This window comes from Taurulus bubalis, assembly GCF_910589615.1.
Source record: "Taurulus bubalis genome assembly, chromosome: 14".
Taxonomy (NCBI): Eukaryota; Metazoa; Chordata; class Actinopteri; order Perciformes; family Cottidae; genus Taurulus; species Taurulus bubalis.
The window spans coordinates 7,233,329-7,243,847 of NC_136602.1; positions in this window are offsets into that span (position 1 = coordinate 7,233,329).

Below are 10,519 nucleotides of genomic sequence, written 5' to 3' on the forward strand. Positions count from 1 at the left end.
CAGAGGGAGCTTTTAAAGGGGGACAAATGGACAACCAATGACTGCGACTCCGGAATACACGTTTTGAATCGGAGCGAGTCAATTTGCACAATATTTTTCGTACAGTTTTTTCCTGTAGTAGCTACGTTTTTGAAAATATTTGTAGTAATCATTCCATTCATTCTTGCGCGAGGGAAAGAAAGGCGTGCGGGTCTTCCGCGTCTTAGTTATCGCTGAAAACGATCCCATACTCTTTTGGCTTTTGCCCTGGACCTGTCGATGATTTTATACATTTTTTTTATTTAAAAAAATGCATGTTCGCAATTTTATGCCACGGTCCGAGCTTGACTTTCCGCGAGCTCGCTGGTGTCTGTGGTCACTCTGTGCTGGTCCGGGTGAAGCTGCCGTGTGACGCCGCTCCCCCTCCCGCTGTCCCCGGCCCATGGCCTCCGGGACGCCCGGCGCAGCCCTGGCCCCCTGCCCGCTGCCTCCTCTCCAACCAACACCATTTATTGTTCCAAATGAATATCGATGCGCAGCGTTGTGTTGATTAAACAAAGATAATGGCGTGTCTGTTTGAAAAAGTAATTCACCAGTGGCATCACCCTTTTAATGCCACCAGTTTATCACGGGGTTTTTTGTTTGATAGTCCAGCCCTCTAATTAATACCATTAGTATTGGAATTACAATCAAATGGCCACATGAAAGCTTCTTGGGGGACATAAAAGCAGTTTTCATGTATTTGATCCAGTGGTTAGGACACGATCAATGTCCACATCCAGTCACAGGGTTCGGCTTACAGCAGTAGCCACGGCGGTGTGATTTTCATGTTTATGGCTAAAACGGCTTCATATTTAGACAGGGCTTAAGGGGTGTTAAAATAGTGTGAGTTCACTCTAACACGAACAGTGCTCACATTGTGAAAGGTCCGTGTACAAGGCGTAGCATCTAGACTCCGCTTAATCCGCCCTCAATAAAGCTGACATAATGATCCTAAGCCGCCTTTCTACAAAATCATTCAGGAATTCAAAACTTTTCCTTCCCTCTCTCAGATTTGCACATTCTCCGGGGGGCTGGCCAGATAGACCACCGACTTCAAGCTTGGAGGGACAGTGAGTAGACCAGCTGGACATGCATGCACATCAGTGCTATGTTTGTGCTCACCGTTTCACTTTAGCTGACATGACTGCAGGTGCGGAGCGTATACATTTACGCACGTTTACGCACTTTTACGCACTTTTACGCATGGGTGTTTTTGGGGCAAAAGAGGGTACACTTTCATTCCTACATCCATGTAGGTGTATGTGATACAGAGCAAGGGGTTGTGATGATCCTATTGCAGGGTCAGGCGTTTGCTGCGTGCGTGTCTTTTGGGAGCGTGCGCGTGAGGGGGTGTAGGGTAGTGGATCAAACCTGTCCACTGCGCTGCTGTACGAACCCCAGGAGAACTAATTCCAAGTGGCACTTGAATTGGTCCCGTTGGAAAGCTCTGTGGACTGGAAGTAAAGGCTGGTATTTTCATGCTGGTGTTAAAACTAACCTCCCAGCCTATACCCCCCTCCTCTCTCTCTCTCTCTCTCTCTCTCTCTCTCTCTCTCTCTCTCTCTCTCTCTCTCTCTCTCTCTCACACACACACACACACACACACACACACACACACACACACACACACATGCACGGACACCCCAACATTCAGTTGAGAGTGCAGGCTTAGCAGCACTACTCCGAATATGCAAAGCCTCCTACCTGACTGGGTTCCTTGGTGCACCAATTTAAGTGATCACCATTCAAGCCAAGGCTGCAGGTATTATCCAGCATTATGTTTTGGAGGAGCCTTGTTTGGGAGTAGCCCTCGCAGGCAATTCGGAAATCACTCCTAGAAAAAAGACTAGAGGTGAAATGTAAAACCTGAATGGGGATTGAGGGGGAAAGAGCCAGCGCTAATTCACATTCTTTTACATGGCTTTTGTTTACGCTAAGCATGTAATTAACACCCCCCAAACAAGTTTATTCACCTGCCGTAATTGTGTGTTTATCCGAGGGCTTGCTGAATGTTCCAAGCAGCGGGGGACCAGAGCTCTGAAAGCACACCGAGAATTTAGAGACTTCTCCGTTTACTTACAGCCAGAACCTCCAGACACGACAACACAAACAGCAGTTTGCACTCTTAAAAACACAGATGGTGTGTTGGTCATAGCACCTCTCCTCCATGTGTGACGTTATTTCTGATTGTAAATCACTTTGTCACAACTTTGTTTAGAGAACTTTTATTGAAATAAAGTTGTTTTTTTTTGCTGTTAAACTAGTTCTCGCAGATTATTATTTGGCTCTAACCGTTCTTGCTGCACGCAATGGGTGTTATCATACTGGTTAATTGCCAATTATAGTGATTTTCATTATCAGTCCGTTCCAATAAAGGGGAGCAAATAAACAAAGCTGATGTTACGTCATGTGCGGGAGTGAGGGAGAGAGAAGTGGACCGGATGAGAGAAAGAAAGAAAAAGGTGTTGACTGTAAAAGGTAAGAGGGGAAGAGAAAGAAGGCACGAAAGAAAAGGGTCTTGTTTTATTTCTTGCTCCCTCGTTGACCCCGGTTTGGCAGAGGCTGGCCAGAACAGGCAGCACACCCCTCTCTGGCAAACACAGGACAGACTCCATCCTGGATTCATCTCTACAATACACAAGACGACACTTTAGTGCACCGACGGGTAGGTACCAAATAAATCACTGCTTTCATTTTGCTTATTTCTTTACACTGGGCTGCCTCTAAATGCTCACGTGCGCGCATGCATTTCATTTCGAGCGTAAGATATTTAATTATCATTCTCTTGCCAGACATTTTATTATTTTTAGTTATGTGGGAATTCAACGCTGGTGTTTTCTCACCAAACATATCAGGAGGTACCTTTCTTCTTTTGGCTCTTTTTTTTCTTTTTCTGCTTGCTCTTCTTCGTCCCCTGTAGAGCTGCGAGTCGAGTCCAGCCCGCGGACTGTCACCATGCATTCGAGCTCGGGACTGGACGTGCCACCGCTCCACTTGTACTACGATTTCACTGCTTCATTTGTCCAAGATCGGGATGGAAATCCAGCCGCTGCTCCAGTAAGTCAAGCAGACCCGTTTCCGACTGTGATGCTCGACGACTCGTTTTAATTTGCGGACCCTTTTTTCTTAGGAATATTTATGATATTATATTTAAGATCATCGGGATTTTTTTGTTAGAAAGACGTAAATTGCTTCTTGCAGATCATCAATTAATTCGGTGTAAGCCTTCTCGCTATTTGTTTAATCCCCCGAGCACCGGGGAGATCGGTGCGTTAGCAGAGCAGATGTGTGCTGCTGCCGGGACCGGGCGCACAACCCCCTCCATCCATCCCACGCTGGCCATGCCAGTGTGCCGAGACTCACTGCGTCTACACTGTAAGAAGTATCAATCTGACCAAGTCATTCTATATAGCGTGGCACTCAGTTGTGCACATTTCTGGCTGAAAAAGTGTTCAACCTCTATAGCAACGACATGTGATAATTTCTTATCACTTTTTAGATGATTATTTTGAATCAGTGCAATTTTATTAATAATAATAATTTTAAAAAATAGACAAATTGTGTTTTGTTTTGAGATGGTCGACCAGGTTTCTGCTAAATAATTGCAATGCGTAAAACTTGTGGAATGGCCATCGCCAGAAGTGGCAGCATTTAATCGCATCAGGGGAATAAATATGATAAAAAAAATAAGAATGACGTGTTTTGATATTTTTTGCAGTGCGTAATCTCTTGCTCTCAGATAACCTACTGCTGCAGAAGCGATGTTGTTTTTCTTTTCCAAACCCTTTGAAGGCACAAATTACGCATGTCATTTTGCGTATGATTTACTTGATTGAATGACCCAAAGCGACAAACGATTAAGTCGGTTACTGTACCAACTGGCAACAGTTGCCTACTACTTGTGTGCGCAGGTGCAATTGGTCACCCCACATGCGTGTATGTCCGTGGCAGCAGACACGAAACACAACAATGCCTGCATTTGAAATGAAAGAAATACATTTTTTTTTTCTGTGATCATTTTGTCATAATGATGCCGAACTTTATTAGCAAAGCTTGTAGAAAAGTTGTTAACACCTCTCTCTCTCTTCTCTCTCTCCCCCCTCTCTCTCTCGCTCTCCTTTCTTTTATTGTTTTTATTGTGTGGTCTCATTAGGGGGACTTCCTGGCAGGGCTGGGAGCTTGTATCGGAGCTGTCCAATCAGTGTATTTACACGGGTTGTTAGCGACAGTTAATGAGGGCTCCTCCCCGGGCCGGTAGAGAAAGGCGCCTCAACATTAAGATTTACCTTGTGTCAACTCGTTACTTCTAATGAACCTCCATGCAAAAAGCCTCCTCGTACTCAATGGAGCCGTGCGCCCGGATCCTGTGTGTGAGACCCTGGAAGAGTGGAGCTGCAGGACGGCCTCCCGCTCACCCTTTTCATCCGCTCACTCGGGGAGAGTCGCTTTTTCTCTGCATGTCCGGGCTCCATGATGCGTGCGCACATGCCTGTGTGTGCGTGTGCGTGTGTGTGTGCGTGTGTGTGTGTGTGTGTGTGTGTTCAGTGAAGGTGGGTGGTGCATATAACCTCATTTTAAGAATGTGACGTTGGCAGCAACCCAACACGTCCTCACTATACCAACTATGCCAAATGCCGACGCTTAGTCAGTGGCCCTAAGCCTCTTGCCTTTAATAATGGAAACAATAAGACGTTATGATAAGGTGCTGCATATTAACACTCGGCCTTAAGACTATGAAGTCAAATGTGCTGAAACTCACCACGGTGTTAAATATTAGTGTCCAGTCGTCACTAAAAGTGTGTGTGTGAGAGAGAGAGAGAGAGAGAGAGAGAGAGAGAGAGAGAGAGAGAGAGAGAGAGAGAGAGAGAGAGAGAGAGAGAGAGAGAGAGCTGTTTGTATCACAAACCTGCCATGTCCTCTATTGTTGGCTGAATGATGCTTGACATGCCAGCTTATTGCCTCTGCAGAAGCAAGTTCATTTATAATCACCCTCCATCCCCCACCAGAGCGCTAGACTCGACTCGGCTCGGCTCGGCTCGGGCTCCGGCCCCTCCGTCCACCCCTTGTCTGGCCCCCAGTGCGGCTTGTTGAGCCGCATCAGCAACACATCACTGCCCCTCAATGCAGGTACTAACTGGAGGAGTTTGGCGGATCCCTGAAGTGGACTCCCCTCTTCCTCCTCTAACCCACAGGGACACTTACAAATCAATTAGGCTCGTCTGTCTCTCCCTCACCGACAGTCATCATTTCCAAAAAACAGGTGGCTGCCACCGAATTTTGGGAGGAAGTTAAAAGTAAAAATCCAACTTAGATGTGTTACTTAATATAACTCGTGTCCAGTTATGAGTGATTGGACACGCCCGCATTACGGCCCTTCTGAATTCACTTCTCTCTCTGCCTCCATTAGGTAATTTACATATGCCAGTCGCATATTAACACAAAGCAAAAGCGACCCATCATGTGCCGGTACCTCCCTGTTATTAAATGCGCGCATTTCCTCACCTCTCACCATCAGTTTACCCCTCCAGTCGCCTGGTCCCTCGTGTTAAAGAGCTGCAGCGCTAGAGGAGGCCGTGCACGTGTTCACTCTTCCAGGTAGATGAGTTGATTTGGAGACGTAGGAATGAATAATGGGTGCATATCAGATGCATTGCCCCGAGCTTTACATATGATGCTCACCTTCCGGCCCCCCAATGGCTCAGTTGAAGAGCAAAATAAGAGCGCCACTTCCTCTGTGTCAACATCCGACCCCTTAGAGAAGCATCGCGCATCATTCATCTGCACGTGTGGGCCTAAAAGTGCACCGTGGACTCTGGAGAGGCAACACGATGCATGGCCAGCGTTACATCAGCACAAATGTTGACAGAATGTCTCTAGGTTTTGGACTTGACTGTCAGGGATGATTAGGCCCCCCAGCTCTGAGATGTAGATAGGAGCTCTGGATGCTCCTGAGCCCCGTGTCACAGCATCCAACAGGCCGTAATTACTCTGCTGACATATCGCTCTCAAAGCTAAATATGTTGGAGAAACCACAGACTACATGCAGTCCAGGCCGCACAGCTCGTTGGCCGCCAGACCACATGGTCCCTTTTAACCCGGGTTCATTCTGCTGGGCGGGCCACGTGCTCCACAGCCGACCTTTTCCATTTACACATTACATTAGCGAAACAGACTCTTATTTAAGCTATGATATAGATCATGAAGTATGGGTGTGTGTGGAAACAGCTGCGATACACAGACAAAAACATAGTGTAAAGTATAAGTATAGCCAAAAGTACACTTTGGCTTTTTATTAATCAAGTGCTCCTATACAAGCCTTTTGCTTGTTATGGAGTATTCTTGCAATCTGGCAAAGCTGCCTGTCTTAATACTTCCTCCAGCAGGCTAAATATATTTACATATAATAAAGACACCATAAGAAACAAACCATACGAAATATGAGAAGCTGCTACAATATTTTACTTAGCCAATTCTGAGGAATATGCAGGCTACTTTAGTATTTCTATTGTTTGCTACTTTATACTTCATCTTAACTAAATTGAAGAGGGAACTTTTTTAACGTTTTAACTCAATATTTAGTTATTTTGCTTCTTCAGATGTATTAAAAAGTAAAATATAATGCATGTTTATGGTTTTATTTACAACCTATAAAGTAGTTAAAATAATCCCACTTCGACCAGCATCAAGTACCAATTTTAAAATTCCAATAATATCTGTATATAATGGTTTGGAACTCTGAAATTGACCATTAGACTCAGCACTTTCACTTTTGATAGTCTGAGTACATTCTTACTGATAATTACTTTTGTTATACTTCAGTAAACATCTGTATGCCGAACTTGTACCGGAACATTATGTTCCAGTACATCATGCACAGAAATGCCCTCAACCCCAAAGTGTTAACACGTGCAGTTGCTGCTTGTCACAACCCTTTAACTCCTCTCACAGCAGCAGCTTCTCTCTCACTCCGCAGGTAAATGCTTCCATTGAGGCTTTATTTTGTAATCCACTCATGTGAGTGATCTATAGATCCATATCGAGTGCCCTTCTCTCTTCCTCTCCTCTGTGCCTGTGTGAAGGTTACAGTCACCGTGTCACCCACGATCCTGTCATTGTTTCGCATTTTGTTTGTTGCGTTGTTTTTTGCATGGCACGCAATGAACAGCACCGACGTCATGTCTCTCTCTCCCCTCCTCCCTCCTCCCTCCTCCCTCCTTGACTGCAGCTTTTGACATTACTCCACTCGATTGCCCGTTTACCCCCGAGTCAAGTTTGAGACTGGCAAGAAGTGTAAAAGAGGTGGGCCATGTCATATCCGCTCAGTGCGCATGGGATTGTTGGCCTGCGCGGCTGTGATCATTGTTCAGGAGAACAATTCCTGCACAGAGCAGGCAGGAAGGCAGCAGAAAGAGTAAAGAGTTGCAAACAGAGGCTGCTTGCTTGGTTCAGCTTTCACTGCAGCATATAGTTATTGTTGGAATAGGTTATTTACTTTTTGGGCTATTCTTTTGCTGCCATACATGTAGGCCTTTAATGCACGTTTTTATTTAAATGTGTATTATTCATATTCACATTTTCCACGACATGTTCGTCTTACTGTGACATGCACTTTTCTGGACTTTGAAGAGACTCAAGTCAAATTAATCTCACTCACTCTTCCACCTAGGCACCACTTGAAAGATATTAAATTAACGGGATGTGTCCACCTTGATGTGCTTTAGGTGTCTCTCGGGTGTCTGTGGAAGTTCATTTAAATGACCACGAGAACCCTTAAACCTGGGAAGTCCCGGAACGTCAATTTAAACTTGACATGCAAATCACCAAGAAATCCCAAACCCTCGAAAAATCTTTCTAGGATTTAAAAAAAAATGTATTTAGGCATATAGCCTATGCCGACCCCTTTAGGGCTGCTGCTAGACTGTTTTAGGCTAAAATGCTGAACTGAATCGCAAATTATTTTTCTTAAATAGTGAGACACTGATGTTGCGTAAGCAAAACACAGATTTACCATCCATCCATTCAGTCCTCATTAAATGTGTAACGAATATAATCTGTGGAGAAAGTGCTGCTCAAAGTGGCCTTGTTGGTTTCCATGTAGCCACATGAACATGGCATCAAAAAAATAATAACATCAATGTTTTGATAATTGATTAAGCGTCTGGCTAATTGTTTTCCTCTCCCAAAAAAATAAATAAATCGCTGCACAAAGTGGTTGCTGCATGCATGGGCAACGGATCGGTTCCGGTGTCGTGTTGGTTCTCAGGTGTTTTTCTAGAACACATCGCAGCTGCTTCGACTCAGCAGCCAATCAGAGGCGAGGACCGGAACTAACCGTCCTGCAACTCCATATTAGTTTACAGGATAATAACGGAGCGACGCGGCGGCGGAGGAGCCCGTTACTCACGGGTGAGCAGCGCCAGTCCAATCTGATTTATGTCACGCAGCCTCCGTTTGGCGCAGCAGATCAATAGCGGACGTCTGGGCTGCCGTACAGGTACACAAGGAGAGGAAAGGCGCAACAGATCAACAACAGTTTGACCCCAGAGATCTCTACCAAAAAAAAAAAAGAAAAGCTCTATCAATTATGTATTTGGTTTGGGATAATAAAGTTGCAAAATAATAATAATAGGGATGCATTGCTATCCTTATTATTATTATTATTATTATTATTATTATGATTGTTGTTATTGTTGTTATAACTGTCATTATAGCTCCTAAATCACAGAGCCCTGAAACCCATTCTATAAGATTACTGGAGCTTCCATTAATCACTACTTGGTAAATCTCCTCTCATTTAATTTTTTTTTTTTATAAATGATTGATTTTTAAGTCTTAAAAAGTGTACACCAAAGAGCCAAGCGACAGAAATATTTCAAGCAATTTAAAAAAAAAAAAAAAATGTTATGTACGTCAGACTACAAAGAGAAAATGTCTTCAATTACGTTTTCAAAATGCTGTCTTGTCTTTGTCGAACGAGGCGTATATAAATGCGCTTTATCTCATCCTGCAGCTGAAAATATAATTTCCTTGTTGCTTGTTGAGGGATATTTTGCCTCTGAATGGTTTACAGTATAGTTTAAGTATCAAGTTAGATACGCTCACTGCCTGCTATTGAAACCATAATGTTTTCGTACGCATGGGGCTCACACACACATACACACACACTGCTGAAACCATTGCAGCCTGCATCTAACCTGCATGTCCAGCCTTCACACGCAAACACACCAAAAAGGACTCAAAGTGAAGCTCAGACCACTGAGCGAAAGCCACCATGTTAACGCTGTAATGATGAAAAACTAAAAAAAACAAGCCTCACACCCGCGCTCCTGCTATGACACATTGAGATATGTCAGCTTTATTATTGTAAATGTTCATTCATTATTCAAGTCCAATTCATTAGCTTTGGATGGCAGATGTCAGAGCGTGATGGAGATGTTTATGTTTGACTGATTTAAGGAGCCATTATCCCGCCCGCTTATCAAACATTCATGTGTGGCAGCTGCAGTCGTGGATCTGCCCTCCATCGTGTCTCCTGTGACCGCTTCATTTTGCCTTCTTAAGCAATCGCGACCTTTCCACTCAGCTAACCCACTATCTTTCTACATTTAAGAGGCAGCTTTCGCCACTTCAGAGGAATATATATATATATATATATATATATATATATATATATATATATATATATATATATATATATATATATATATATATATATAGATGTATATATACATATATATATATATATGTATATATATACATATATATGTATATCTATATCCATATATATATATAACAGCTATAAACCACACAGAACACCTTTATTGCAAAAAAAAAGTGAAAGTGTGAATAACACAATTGAGAGTAGCTATAAGAGCCTCTCAAACCAGTGTAACAACATGGAGGTACATCTATAGCATTACACATAATTGTAAGTGGGAATGCACTGTCTAACACACGATATTGTGTCTTTTTGAGAACCACATATTACAGGGATAGAAACTTTGAGTTGTCATACAAACGAATACTCAAACGTTCTTATAATGGCTTGATCATGCCATACTGAATTTACTCTTATGACATTTTCTGTACAGCAATATCGATATCATAATGCACATTTTCTGTAATTGAGTGTGTATAATCCAAACATTTTGAAGGACTAAAGACACAACTCAGAAATCTCTATTTTCTTTATTTAATATGTGAATGTATTCATTAATGGTTTCTGATTTGCTGTGAACCTTTTTAATCCGCCCACCAAAAGAGATAAAATAAAGAAGAAAAAAGAAGAAACTTTCCCAGCAATGCTGTGTGTGTTTCCTCTGCGTTGGCTGTGTCTGCACAGAGCATCCCGCGTCCATGCCTCCTTCTAATTGCCCTGTGAACGCGGTGGTGTTCATCCTTCTGACCCCTCCATGAACAGCTCGCCGCTCCCCTCCCCAGCAGCCGCACACAATGCTCCGTGCGCGTGCGCGCTCTGCGGTATGTGGGCTAAATGTCG